The sequence below is a fragment of the Scleropages formosus genome, chromosome 1 (assembly GCF_900964775.1).
Source record: "Scleropages formosus chromosome 1, fSclFor1.1, whole genome shotgun sequence".
NCBI lineage: Eukaryota > Metazoa > Chordata > Actinopteri > Osteoglossiformes > Osteoglossidae > Scleropages > Scleropages formosus.
The window spans coordinates 21,079,004-21,094,372 of NC_041806.1; the positions used below are offsets into that span (position 1 = coordinate 21,079,004).

General features: G+C 46.5%; 1 protein-coding gene across 5 annotated transcripts in view; it reads left to right on the top strand.

Annotated features, from left to right (window-relative positions):
• The first annotated feature begins 2,689 nt into the window (after positions 1-2,689).
• Positions 2,690-15,369, top strand: part of LOC108933173 (Scm polycomb group protein like 2) — a 42,450-nt gene continuing 29,770 nt past the window's right edge. For all 5 annotated transcript variants that reach the window (XM_029250399.1, XM_029250401.1, XM_018750050.2 and 2 more), the window contains exon 1: positions 2,690-2,845. The gene's annotated coding sequence lies outside the window, so the exon portion shown is untranslated. The remainder of the gene's footprint in view (positions 2,846-15,369) is intronic.

Here is a 15,369-nt window from a genome sequence, read left to right on the forward strand (position 1 = left end):
TTTCCTTCAAACGCATGAATAATATAACAAGGAAAAAAATGAAATCTTCATAAAAAGGGCATTTTGCATGTGAAAATTTTGGTAAACCATCCAATTAAAACTTTCCAGCTTTAACCTTATTGAAAATATCCAGACTTGGTAAAATTTGAGATATTCCTAATTATCAAGCCTTCGGTAATAGTGGCAAGGGGTAATTCGCTAAGGAGGGGAAATCTCTAGGGGAATTAACCAAGGCCGTTCCGTTCCCGCCCTTTTAAACTGGTTTCTATACTATTATTATGTAGCTGCAGGGGTGCGGTGGCGCAGTGGGTTAGACCACAGTCCTGCTCTCCAGTGGGTCTGGGGTTCAAGTCCCGCTTGGGGTGCCTTGTGGCGGACTGGCGTCCCGTCCTGGGTATGTCCCCTTCCCCCTCCGGCCTTACGCCCTGTGTTGCCGGGTAGGCTCCGGTTCCCCGTGACCCCGTATGGGACAAGCGGTTCTGAAAATGTGTGTGTGTGTGTGTGTGTGTGTATTATGTAGCTGTATCTAATTGTCTCGGTTCATTAAAATGTGCTGCCCCCTAGCGGCAGTCCGATTCGCGGACACAGCAGGACAATGGGGAAAAGTACACATCCAATGGCGTGACTACAATCTATTCTTATGTGTCACCAGAGGAAAATTGCATTCTGATCAATGCATCCAGAATTAAATGTATATTTTAGGGTTTCCTTATAAAGGTGAGTATTTTACGATGATAAAGCAATTTTAAGTTTTTTTTTTTTTTTAATGCCTTAGGTCCCTTCAACTTTCCTTGCAAATTGAGGAAAAACCTGAACAAGCAAAGGGTAAAGCCGTAAGCGATCGGTGCTCGGAAGCCACGTTTCAGCCTCTTGAATGTTAACATACGAGTTGTATGCTGAAGGATGAATACAAATCTCATTATGTAGTGGAGCGCCAGTGGGGGCACTTGCTCGTTGCACGGCAAATCCATATGGATTTATGTTCCTCTGGTGAACACATGACCCAAATTGTCAGTAAAGCGGGGCCCTCGGAGGAACACGTGAAATAATATGTTAGATGTCGCATGGATTGCTCAAAGCTAAATGGGAGCTGAACCAGATCTGATGGAGAATGGCACTAATGAGGAGGGAATGCCCTTGACTGAGGCCTGAGAGGTGTCTCACTCAAGTGTTTTACCCTACCGAACGTACTAGAGGAGTACAGTCCATGATGCCAACACACATTTAAGAATAAAGGAGAGTAAATACATTTATTCATTTAGCTGATGCTTTCATTCAAAGCAACTTACAATGTTAAGATAGTAAGTTACCCATTTATACAACTGGGTAGTTTTACTTGAGCAATTTAAGGTAAGTACCTTGCTCAAGGGTACTACAGCCAGAGGTGAGACTCAAACCTGTGAGGCCCCGAAGCTACCTTCCTCCTTGACTACTACCAGAGGTAAGACTTGATCCTGTGACCTTCAGGTTCAAAGGCAACAGCTCTAACCACTACATTACCAGATTGCCCCTAGATACAGTAGGCTGATGGGCCCACTGCCATAGAAATGCAACACTGTGCATATAATTTTTTTGCAATGAATTTGCACTAACTTCAACAGTGAGCAGCAGGTGCAGTGGTGCAGCAGGTTGCACTCCCTAACAGGTGTGGGGTTCAAGCCCTGCCTCGGGTGCTCTGTGACAGACTGGCATCCTGTCCTGGGTGTGTCTCCATGCCCTGCCAGGTCAGGCTCTGGCTCACTGTGACCCCATCTGGGACAAGGTGTGTGTATGTGTGTGTGTGTGTGTGTGTGTGTGTGTGTGGCCAGTGAGTTTCATAATGAACATTATTATAAATTAGAGGTGTAAAAGTGGCCCTGTGTTTTTAGTGCTGCGCTGCATTGTCTGGGAACACCGCTTCACCCAATTACGCAACTGATTTGGCAGTGGGGCAGAAATAAAGTTTATTGAAATATAAAGGATAAACCAGGGTTATGACAGAAAGCAGTGATTTGTACACAATTAGGGACGATGAGGGACAGAATGGGGTATGAGCGTCAGTTAAATAGCATGCGGTGAACACAGTCACAGACACACCTGTGTTCAGTGCACAATGGTAATCTGGGTGTGGTGGCACAGTGAGTAGTGCTGCTGTCTCACAGGTCCCGGGGGGTGCGAGAGGATGTGGGTTTGATCCTCACTCAGGCTGTGTGGAGTCTGCATGTTCTCCCTGTCTCTGTGTGGGTGTGCTCTGGTTTCCTCCCACAGTCCAATGACATGCTGTTCAGGTTCCCCCATAGTGTGTGAGTGACAGAGAGAGAGAGTGTGTTCCGCTGATGTGTGGATGAGTGACCCATTGTAAGTAGTGTATCTAGCAGTGTAAATGACCTTGGTGAATAAAGGGGTGTGACCTCATAACACTATATAGAGTTAACTGGAAGTCGCTTTGGACTAAAGTGTCTGCTAAATAAATGTATTAATTTCACATAAACACATGTACAGTAGTTCCGCGTTTAGAGCGCAATACACTACAATATAGGAATACCGACAGAGCGCTAGCGGCTGCGCGGCCCACTCGTCTCCACAGGCCTCCGCAGCGATGCGCTCGCGCCGCGGGAAGTGAACGCCCGGGAGGCCACGCCTACCTCCTTCCCTCAGCCCGCGCGCGCGCGGGCGCGGGGCGGGGGGATAAGGCTCGCGCGCTCGGCTCGCGCGCAGCGCTCCATGTGGCTCCGTTCGTGTCCGTGCCGAGCGTGGGTACTTCACCCGTGTCTCCTTCGCTGCCGGAACCGTCCCGGGGATTCAAGGCGCAAATACTTGCGGACAGACTTTCCACTTCCGCTTCAGAGTGTTCCTCAGGTCTACGGTAAGTTGGACCTTATTCTTATTATTTTATTGTTTGAAGCACGCGGCGCTAACGCCGTTTACTTTCCCGCTAAATCCTAGTCTCATCGGTCCGTTCTGCCACTCTGCTCTGGTAACGGTACCGGTATTTATTTTATTGCTGTGCACTGCTTCCCCCAATCATACTAAAATAAAACTCGTTAAGTAATGTGATAAATATTAATATATTGCATTAAATGGTTTTAGTAATTTTTTAGTTCTCGGAAATACGAAATTTACAAAGAAACTGTCGGATATTATATTTATTATTTAGCTTCTCCAAGCGACTTCTTAGACTTAGTTAGGTTTGCGTGCCGTGCTGCTTACCATGATTTACCCATCTAAACAGCACATTCGTTGTTTTTATCTGGCAAGTACTTGTTCAAGGGCACTCAGGAGGGGGATTCGAACCCAGCTCCCTCGACTGCAAATATGTGGCTCTAACTGCTGCGCCACCTGCTGCTGTCTTGTGTCCCTTCTGTTCGGGGTAGTGACGTCACACCTGTGCAGAAAGGTGTGCAGTGGTTCTCAGTGGAGCTACACAGCAACACTGGGGAGACACACTGTAGGGGCTTTAACACAACATTTTCCCATAACGTTAATTAGCTGACAAAAAAATATGTCGAATCTATGACTGTTGATGAATCGAATTAATATTTAATTTCCTTTCCATCCTGGAAAAGGGTCACTCGGATGTTACCTGTTTGACGAAACGAGTGCAGGTCCGGTTCTGGCATAAACACCTGGACGATTGCGATGTTAAAGCTCTCACGATATTTTATCGGACACATGATTTTGTTCTTCGTTTCGCCGAATGCTGGTATTTAACTGAATTTATTTCCTGGTATGTAGGTGAGCTGTGCAAAAATCACCAATTTCACAGTTTAAAAAAAAAAAAGCTTCAGGGAGAAATGCATATGTGCTGCCCTCATTGCTGTAGAGAGCATCGCTGTGAGGGTTTTGGACCTTCATTCATTGGTTGAGTAGAATACAGTCCTCAAGGCAATTCCCCTCCTCCTTTCCTGCTCACCATTTCCAAATCAGAGCAGCTCACTGGAATCACAGTGGGAGGGGCATCAGCTGCAAAGTTCTCCAGGCTTCCATGGTCTTGTAGCACTTAGACCCGTCCCCTTGCCTTCTGAACATTGCTGGTTCAAGTCCTACTCGTATTCAAGGTACTTGAATTTTCTATGTGTTCATTGAGCTCACACTTTTTCCACACCCCCCCCCAAAGTGCCATACTACTATTTATCCATTTAAAAAGCTGGGCAGTTTCACTGGAGGTCAGGTAAGCACCTTGCTTGATGTGGGGATCAAACCTGTGACCTTTGGGTCCAAAGGCAGCACTTCTAACCACTTCACTGCCTGCTGCCCCTCTTTACACGCACTCACCTGATTTGGTAAGAATACCCTCCTGTGTAAATGAGTAACTCAATGTACAATTTATTAACTGTTTAGTAAATGTTCATAGGACCAATATCAAAATGTTTTGTGGCCGTGTGCTGACATTTACGTTTATTAATTTAGCAGATGCTTTTCTCCAAAGTTATGTGCATTGCGGAGAACGATAGTGGGATGACACAGTAGCACCGCAAGTAGCACTGCTGTGTCAGAGTGAGTGGTGTGAGAGGATGTGGGTTTGAACCCCACTCAGTCTGTGTGGAGCTTTCAAGTTCGCCCTGTGTCTGTGTGGGTTTCTTCTGGGTGCTCTGGTTTCCTCCCACAGTCCAAAGCCATCCTCTTCAGGTTCACCTGTAGTGTGTGAGTGTGTGTTCCACTGATGTATGGATGAGTGACCCAGTGTAAGTAGTGTATCTAGCAGTGTAAGTCACCACGGTGAATAAGGTGTGTGGGCTGATAACACTACCTAGAGTTCATTGGAAGTCACTTTCTAGATAAGTGTCTGCTCAATAAATAACTGTAATATAATACAGTGCTGTCTGTATTATCATGCCAAAATGTGGCATATATTAATATGATATTAATAATTAATATGTCCCTGTTTCCTCTTCTAAACCCCGACCGGTACAGAAAAATCTTGAAGGGAGCGGAATTCCAACAAGAAAAACCTGAAAATGAAATCTGGTGGAGTTGGAGAACTTTAATTAGAGGGAGCGGTTTCAGTAGAGCAATAACCACTGATTAACTCGTTTAACCAAACGTTAGCTGTGTTCGACTTCAGCAGGCAGCTCCGCGTTCGCCGAAAATATGACTCAAAAATTCCCGGTGAACGAGCGCTGCGGCAAAATGCATTGTCGCTGCCGACAGAAGGCTTTTTACTCTAGGATTCGACCAGATTTTTGAGCTGGAAACGTGAAACGTTGTAATACGCAGAGTGATCTTTCTCCATTTTCAGTGCCTCCTTCATGAAGAACATGTGCGTTTCTCCCGGGTGGGTATAATTAGGGTAACTGACGCTCTCTTTTCAGATCCGGCTCCAGAGCCTCAGACAATGACTTATTACAGGGTTTTCATCTGAATCTCAACTCATTAATCTAAGGTCCTGATTAGAGTTGCATCAGCCTTGAAAATTCATACCTCAGCCTACTTGAGTTGTAAGTTCATGCCCATAATTACTGGCTCTACATAAATAGCGTTTAGCGTTGCGTGATTTAACAATTATTGTGTGTTCTAAAATAAATTAAATATGTTTGGACATATCGTTTCATTGAAACGCTGCATGAAATTAAATTGCAAATTAAATGTTCCTTGTAACTTTCAGTTTTGCTGCGTTATGCTGAAATTTTGTAGAATCGCTTGGTGCCAAAACTGCCTCTTGGTCGTTTCCTCTGAGACGGACATCTGTTAGTAGCGTGCGCGCGAATGAGATCTCGGCCCGAACCGTCGACACCTTCGGGAACGTGGTCTGGTCCCGCTGGTCCCGACCTGCCCCAGGTTGGTGTTTATCTCCTTTCTTTCGGCGCAGAAACGCTGTTTTGGTTGTATCGCTTAAATGAGAACTTGCCATGTGAGACGCTGAACCCAGATTCCTCCCCCGTCCCAGAGCTCCTGGAAAAGCATTCCTTTTTTCTGTGATCGCTGCCCCCCCCCCCGAAAGCCCTCAGGCTGTGAGCCCCCGTCGCGTCCCATGTGGGTCCTGGTATGACGCGTGGTGATACCCACGGAGTCGAGGCTTTGGGACCTGGCATGTGTCCCATGTCATCGCTGTGCTACACATGACTTGATCATCACCAGTGGTGTCACACCCAGAGAACTAGATCAGCTCCCTTCCTACTCTCACATTCCATGCTGGAATTAAACTTCTCTTCACTTCTTAATTCATGCATTTTAATTTTTCTTAAAATATTGTTTTATAAGGGGGGGTGCGGTGGCGCAGTGGGTTGGACCGGGTCCTGCTCTCCGGTAGGTCTGGGGTTCGAGTCCCGCTGGGGGTGCCTCGCGACGGACTGGCGTCCCGTCCTGGGTGTGTCCCCTCCCCCCTCCGGCCTTACGCCCTGTGTTGCCGGGTTAGGCTCCGGTTCTCCGCGACCCTGTATGGGATAAGCAGTTTAGAAAGTGTGTATTGTATTGTATTGTAGGAAAGTGAGTTGAAACGGTTGATAGTGTAGTGACACGAGCTACTGCCTTTGGACCCAAAGGTTAGCGGTTTGATTCCCATCTCTAGTTGTGGTATTCTTGAGCAAAGAGTTTACCCTAAATTGATCCAGTAAAAATGATCCTGCTCTATAAATGGGTAAATAATTGTAAGTACAGTAACATCGTCTGTTTCTCCGGGGAAAAGCATCAGCGAAATGAATAAATATAAAACAAATATTAATATCTTTGAACCTGAGCTTTGATGCCAGTGACCAGATAAACCATGAAACTCCTTTTTGCGGTGACCTGTGTTGCACATTACGAAGACTGTGTGTACTATTTGCTTTTATACGGAAATATGAATGTATAATGGTTAAAGCTGCTGCCTTTGGACCATAAGGTCGTAGGTTCAAATCCCACCTCCAGCCTGCAATACTCTTGAGAAAGGTCCTTACCCTGAATTGCTCCTGAAAATTACCCAGCAGTATAGATGGGTGAACAAGTGTAAGTAGCTCCGCGCTCAAAGACGCTTCGGAGAAAATCCTCAGCTGAATTGACGTGCAATTATTTCAACTTCTGTTATGCATATTAACATGTGGATGTGAAACATGCTGGGGGGGTCAAATGTTAAGAGTAACTCTTAAGATTATGGAACATTTTCATGTGCTGTGTTTTTACGGAAGCGGATTGAGTTAAGCGCGTCGGCCAGGTGTACTGCAGATGGGTCCTATCCGGGACATGAGCCCACAACCTTCTGGTAATGCGTCTGTGACCTTGTGCACCGTACTACCTGCTGCCCTCCTCGCCGCTCACAGCACTACTGTTAAAGGAGGCAGGAGGAGTAGTTTATGAGAACAGCGCAAATTTTATAGCCTGTTGTTATTTTTAATGGCATAGTTGGTTTATTATGTTGCTCTTTAAAGTCGGTCTTTGTTTCAGTCACTTTTTCACCCCCCCCCCCCCCCCCATTCTGATGATGTCCCTGCTGTAATCTGGGGGAGGTTTAGCCGTCATGCTTCGAAGTTTGTGTTCCACTGTTGGGCATGTTTGGAATGCGTCCGGCGTGGTTAATGAACGCCTTCTCGGACCCTTTTTACGGCCGGTCCGGCGCGCCTTGCTCGTTTACACGATTTTTACGTGTTTCAGGAAGAGGCTTCTGAACTGCCTACTTTGCTGAGACTCTCCACTTTGACCTTTGGGGCAGGTGCTGTTGGAGGGAGGGGTTTGTGCATGAAATTGTGGCGAGCTGGTGGTGCAGTGGTTAGAGCTTCTCCCTGAGCCAGGTTTAAATCCCATCCTCCCCTCTGTAGTACCCTTGAGCTGGGTAATTACCCTGAATAGCTTCAGTAGAGAGTACCCAGCTGTAGAAATGGGTAGATTGAATGTGATCTGTAACATTTATTAATTTAGCAGACACTTTTCTCCAAAGCAATTTCCAGTAAACTCTACGCAGTGTTATCAGCCCACACACCTTACTCACCAAGGTGACTTACACTGCTAGATACACTACTTACACTGTGTCACTCATCCATACATCAGTGGAACACACTCTCTCTCTGTCACTCACACGCTATGGCTGAACAGCATGTCTTTGGACTGTGGGAGGAAACCAGAGCACCCGGAGGAAACCCACACCGACACAGGGAGAACATGCAGACTCCACACAGACTGCACGGGGATCAAACTCACGTCCTCTCACACCACCCGGGAGCTCCGAGACAGCAGCCCTACTCGCCGTGCCACAGTGCTGCCCAATCTAAGTCATAGTAAGGTGCTTTGGAGGAAGGCACCAGATAAAAGTAAATGTAGTGAAATCAGCATTATTTTCCTGATGCCGTTCCTCATCCACTGGGGGTCATCAGATACTGGTTGAAAGGCAGATGAATTCAACCCCCCCCCACCGCAGTTGTGCTGGGAGGATGCAGTGTTGGGTAACTGGGTAAATCACAGTGTCGTGTTGGGAGGCCCCTTTCTGTGTGTGGAGTGGATTTCCCAACTCTTTTTGAAGTGGCTACAAAGGGGAGCCGGTGGGGTGGGTGGGGGGTGGTCCGCCGGGTGTCCGCTGGTGGTCTTGCCACACTTATGGCCTCTGTAATTACACTTCAAAGCGCGAGGGGTGCTTGACAGATGGACCGACGGGACCTCCCCGCACGGCGCTCCCTCGACACGGTGCGCGCAGTTTCGGGCGCCGCAATGGCGACGCGGCACTGCGCTCCGCCTCGCTGCGATGCCGGAACAGGAGAGCTGCATTCCATCACTTTCGTTGCGCAGAACTGCCGTCGGAGGAAGGTGAGGCCAACTGGAGCAATAAAGTGCTCTCTCGGGTGCCTTTATTGGCCGTTTTCGCTTCCTGTCCCGTGTGGTATTGTTACAGGTTTTACTGCTGTCTCGACGCTGGGGGCTGGATGGAGCGGCATGGGGGGGGGCGGCTTTCCTTTACTCTGATATGACCTGTTACATTGGCTCCCGAGCATTAATGAACGTGGAGCTGCCAGTGCATGGGAGATGGGCCATAGTCAACGACGGCGACTCGCTCATGTACTTCAGTAGTTGTTTTCGGGTCAGGATGCGGTAAGAAACCTCATTTGGGCGTCGTAGGCGTCGTTCTTCCATCCCCAGGGCTCGCGAGACGTTTTACGACACCCCTCGGCAAGAATCGTCGCAGCACCCCTTAGAAATTATTTTAATTTTAGACATGGATTCGTACAGATTGTAACAAGGGAAAATAAATGAGAAATTATAAAGTTTCTTTTGCTGTTATTAACAGTGACACGTCTATGAACAGCAAACATACGTGAAACACCAATTTATGCAAATTTTGCAGCGGGAAATTATTGGTTATTTCACAGCGAAAAATTGACCGAAAACGAAGCTTATCGTCGACACCGGAGTTTGTCAAGGGAACAAAATAGACGTGTAGTATTAATTTTCTAAAGAAAATGTTTGTGCATTATTAAACAAGGTTTTTCTAAAAAAGTTTTCCAAGACTGCAATTTTATTTTTATTTTAGTAGCAAGTTTTGGGGCCCCCAGATTTTTCGGTGGCCGTGGGTGGTCGTCTAGGTTCGCCTGATTATAAGAGAGGTCCCGTCAATAACGTGTTCCTGTGGCCCCCCCCCCGCAGGTTTACGTGCCTTCGGTTCGGTCCCTCCCCGTCTCCGGAGACTTGCGCTCCGATGAATAGGATTTCAAACATTACCTTCGTCTTCAGGTTCAGGGTGCTGACGGACGTCTCGCTTGGGATAGGTTTGGGAATTTGCAGCCGCTGCCCCGAAACCCCGGTGTGGGAAAAGAGCGCTAGAACGTCACCGGGCGCGATGAACTAAAGACTTCGCTGTAAAGGGGTGAAGGAGGTCTCCGAAGACAGAGATGGAAGGATTTCTCACGCACGTTCATCAGCTCCAAGTGTGTTCGGTTGCTGTCGAAAAGCCTGAACTGGTATTTGGCGTCGTTGTCAAAAGACATCGTAAGTGTCTGAGTTATGATGACTGAGTTTTGCAAGGGGAGGAAGAAGATGACTCCGGCAGCGTGGGGGTGCCTAGATCTTCACCGGTATCGCGACACACCAGTATCCCTGATGAAGAGTTTAGTTGAGAGGGGTTCCACTTCCTTTCTGCATTGAATCCATCTCCATGTAGTCTTGCTCCACCAGAGCGACCGTTGCCTTGAGCTCTCCATGGTCAACCTGTCATCAGTGGGGGAGGATGGTGGGGGGGGGGCTGCTTGGGACAACCCAGATTTATTAGTCACCGCTGACCACTTTGTTTTGTTTCTCAAGCATAAAGGTTCACCTGCCTGAGAAGGACCCCCCGCTGAGGTCCGCCTATAGAGCAACAGTTGGGATCTTACCAGCCGCGTAAGTGAGAACAGAAGTGGAACGAATAATATTTTGACAGCGTACCGCCGGTGCTGTAATGCGCGTTCGAGGAACGTAATTAACGTTCCGGGAAGTTAATGCCAGGCTGCTTGTACAGGTTTTATATGATGAATGAAAAACGTGTAAAAAAAAAAAGGTGACTGACGACAAACCAGGACCACAGGGAGCATAGTCGTTAGGGGTGGCATGGAACTTCTTCCTGAACAACGTCCTCCGGCAAAATACGTAACCGGAGTTGGTCCGCTTATCCGCTCGCATAAGCGCCGAAATATTGCCAACGCTGGTTAAGCGACAAAATAACAACAGCTTTCGGCACGATTCCGGAAGGTTCTCGATCGCGGTGCCACCTACTTCTCAACTCCGGAGGGGGACCTTCCTGATGACATTTGCCCGTCTCCCGAGTCGTAGAGAACACGCTAGCCCAAAGGCGTTCCCCGAACCAACGTGCAGCAGGAAGCGGAGACTCGTCCTCTAATGAGGAGAGCTGGAATCCTTTTCATGTGCCGCGGCCCGCTCCCACCTGCCCTTCCCCCCAAATGCATGTCGCTCAACAGACTGCAGGATCTTTATGGCTGTCCTGCGCTGTGGGACTGCTGGAATAGGCAGGGCAGCGGGAGGGGCGAGGACCCTGGGTGGGGGATGCGAGGGGGACCTGAAGGTGGAGAGAAGGCAGAAGCAGGAGTGCTGTGCAGGAGCCCACGAGTTTCAGAGTTGGATGGCGCTTTGTCCCGCAGGAGAACTTCCCCCGGATCGTCGCTCTCGCTCCCCGGGACCCCCGTCGCGCAGAGCCTCGCCCGCACGGCCGCGGAAATCCTTAAGACGTAAGTCCAACGCGGCGCTTCCTTGACTGCTCCTTCCTGCCTACGGTATTGCCTGGTTTGAGCCGTTGGAACGGCTTCGACTGCGTTATTGATTTTAGTGCCGTTTCAAAATCTGAACAAGATCCTTTTGCCGTAAGCAAGAAAACTTGCTTTATTGGCGTTTGTCCCGCTCGCACAAGTCGTATGGTGCGCACACTTTCGGGCAGAATTGAACTTATTCCTGAGCCTTCCTTCCAAGGGATCCCTATGCTGTATTATGTTATTTCCCAAATGCAGCCCCGCGTTCCTTGATGCGGCTTTTGGCGTGCTTTCGTCAGCCACCTTTTCAGCAGGACTCCTTGTGGGCTTTAAACCACAGCTTGAACCTGCAGGGTTTGCTGTGTGGCTCCTCTTCAAGCTGTGCCATTTGCACCATGCAGCAGGGCGGTGCTCTTAGCCACACCTTGAAAATGGAGCGTGCTATAGCAGCAGCAGCAGCAGCACCGTGGCACAACAAGCAGCGCTGCTGTCACATGGTGCCTGGGTGGTGAGGGAGGGCATGGGTTCAATTCCTGCTCAGTCTGTCTGGGGTTCCTCTGAGTGCTCTGGTTTCCTCCCACACTCCAAAGACATGCTGTTCAGGTTCACCCATAGTGTGTCAGTGACATAGTGTGTTCCACTGATGTATGGATGAGTGACCCATGGTAAGTTAGTGTATCTAGCAGTGTAAATCGCCTTGGTGAATAAGGTGTGTGGGCTCATAACACTGCATAGAGTTCATTGGAAGTCGCTTTGCAGAAAAGTGTCTGCTAAATAAATATGTGTAAAATGTACAGCTGTGGGATTTGTGTCCCACGGGTAAAGGTTTGGACCTGGTTTGGATTAGCAGAAGCAGCTCAACCCGCTATCTCGCAGATAGTGAAGGGAGGGATGGGTGGAGGCAGCTGCTGTGGGGGGGGCGGTGACTGCACTCAGACCTCCATGTGCACATCAGCTGCCTCCAATCTTCTTGACGGGATGCGAGCAAAATCATCTGTGGACCAGGGCAATGCTTTTATCTCCACATTATGGTTGTGTTTGGGGGTACGTGAAGTTATTGCTGCGCCGGCCGGGGGGACCGCAAAGAGCCGCATGGTAAAAATGTCTCCGTGATTAATTCCTGGCTTTCTTTGGCCTCCCCGTGCAATGATTCATGTGGAAATACAGGAAGAAGTGAAGATAAGCGGCGCTTTTCAAACGGTCCGCCGGTCGGCCATGGTGTCCAGGACAAGTTGACGTATCGTGCGGATTTTCGGGAGAATCTCCGACATACCTTTCGCGTAGCGCCGTGCACGTAGCTCTGGCAGCTCCATCCGTCTTGCACGAGAGTGAGAGAGAGAGGACATAAAGGGGTCCTTTTTGAACGCATATTTATTGTGGGATACGATCGAACATCCTATCTGAGCGATTAGTCCCTGGTACTTGAACAGGGCCGCATCTGCAATCACTGTTCAACCACTTTTACATTTATTCATTTAGCTGATGCTCTTCTTCAAAGCAGCTGACAGTGTTAAGGTATTTACAATTATTAAGCAATTAATACAGCTGGATAATTTCTTTTTTTTTTTTTTTTTTTTTTTTTTTTTTTACTAGATTAATTACTAATTTGGGATAAGTACCTTGGTCAAGAGTAATACAGCTGGAGGTGGGGATTAAATCTGTGACCTTTCAGTTCGAGGGAAGTAGCTCTTACCACTGTACTTGTACTATTACTATTTTCATTTTAACTTTAACTATTCTGTAGTCATGTTCCGAAAGGCCATCTCATACCATGAATGTAAAAAAAAAAATCAGGCCATTGACACTTAACACTTTAATTTGATTGGCTAACAGAAAAAGTTTAATTGCTCTTTTCCAATAACTTTTAGACAATTTATGAGTCTTTCCCAGCTCCAATTTTAGTTTAAATTTCATGCATGTTGTGAGTTAACTTACACACCTTTTAGGTATGAGCCCTTATATACTAGACCCTGTGGTCTGAGAGAGTCAGAATAATTTTTTGAATATCCCCCTACCATTTTGCTCTTTGGATGGCTGTGACTATGTTTTTGCTGAATATCTGTAATTTGTTCCTACTTCTAACTGCTATAGAGAGAGCCAGTTTTCATCATTATAGCATAAACCAGGTTGACCATAGAAAAAATGGTTTCATGTGGGTCAGATTGAAAATCCAAAATAGATTAAGAAGTGAATTTGCAAACGGCTCCTTGTACAGTACGTATCTCGCTCAGGCAGTTAAAGAACAAATGTTTGGAAAATATCTGACCGCTTGGTAAAAGATTAGTAAGGCTTCAAATCGCATAACTCGAAATAACACAATTTTCTATCTTGGCCGTAGCTTTAAAAAGATCCTTATTACTAAAATGTTGGAAATCAGTGTGAATTACTAACTTAACAACGCATATTTGAAAAGAATTCATTACTTCAATTTCCCTAATGTAACAAAAATACTACATTGAATGGAAAATTAAATAATTTAAAAAAAATCGGTTAAAACGTGCATTAACCCAGCATACAATCCTCTTAAACTCTCATCAGTGCTGAAGCCATGCCTATTAAAATACTGTAAATCATATCAACTTTTATGCCATATAGACTTATTTTTAATATCAGAATGGGGAAAAGACAGTAACTTCAATGGATACAGATTCTTGGAATCAAAAAAATGTGGAAAATAATAACAGAAATGCAATGAGATGCAGTTCAGTCAACATAAAATAATTAATCCAATGTAACTGAAATTAATAAATAGAAATGCCAAAGATGCAGTAAAAACAAGATTAAAACGGTAAAAGCAAGAAGCGCTGAGTGTGACAATCAGTTATTTGCTCACTCCCGCCACACTATATGCAATTATTTTAATGGCACCTGATTTTTAAAATAGATTACGTTTTCAAAATAGATCACCAAATTGTTTTTATCTTCTTTATAGTAGAGACTAGTAGTAATCTTATTCCACACAATGGTGGAAACTTGAATAAAATAGAACTGCTTTGCCTAATGGAGTTAATTTATTCAGTGGATTAACATTATTTTTGTTGGTGGACAATAAAATGTCACCTAAAATTAATTTAGAAACTAAACAATAGGTATTTTTATGCCTGATAATGAGAGAACCAACATATTTAGTAATATTTACATTTACATTTATTCATTTAGCAATTACTTTTCTCCAATGCAACGTACATCTCATAGAAAATACAATGTGTCCATTACATTAGAAGAGACACATAGTTGCAGACGTGCGATTCTTAAGTGTAGTTTGTTTCTTTCCACCATATGAACCGATGTTCATCACACGAGTAGCTGCATACAACTTTATCTGAATATTCACAGTTTTAAATCGCCTTCCCAGTAATAATTTTTTTGATATATATAAGCATTTATATTACGTTACAGGAATAGCTGTGTGAAGGTTTATCGGTTGTTTAACGGGTATGATCTGAAAGTTACAGCGCATGAACATTTACACATTGCATGAATTTCAGAGATCATGGGAGAAGAAGTGAGTCTGGAAGTGGTGACTTTTAAGACCCTTATTAAATGTGGACTGAGATTCAGCAGTTCTGAGCGAGAGGGGGAGGTCGTTCCGCCGCAACGGAGCCACACCCGAAAACCTTTACGCTTTTGATTTTGGACCTTTCGTGTGCGCGACCGCCGAGCGGGCAGAGGTGGAGGAGCGTATCGGGTTGGGGTGCAGCAGATGATCAGACCTTGTAGGTGTCTGATGCTTTTGTAGGCCATCACCAGAGTCTGGAATTTGACCTGGGCAGCTATAGGAGGCCAGTGCAGGGAGGTGAGGAGGGGAGGTACGTGGGAACACTTTGCTCTAAATGTTACCAAAGTTATATTTTATAGATTATCTTGATATTCAGGTGCTGGCTGCGGTGTCGAGACGGGTGAGGTAAAGAGCAAAGCTGTCAATGTGAGCGGTCCGGCGATGATGAGCGAAGTGAGACGGGGCGGCAGATGACATGCGACCTGTTGTTCCGGAGACCTTTTGAAAGCGACTGTAAAGGAAAGCAGAGCTCCCGTGAGAGCGGCGCCCGTCGGAGAGGCATTCTGCTCTTTAAAGCTGACCCAGAAGTGCGGTCCTGCGCCTCTCTTAAATAAAGAAGGGGAAAATTGAGCGCGGAGCTCGACCCCTTCGTAACTCGCCCTTGAAGACGGCAGTCTTCAGATACAGCATGATCCCTCGAAGGAGACTCGTGGAAACTCTGACCTTTAAGTGGCGCTCCGTCTCGCAGCTGGGTGT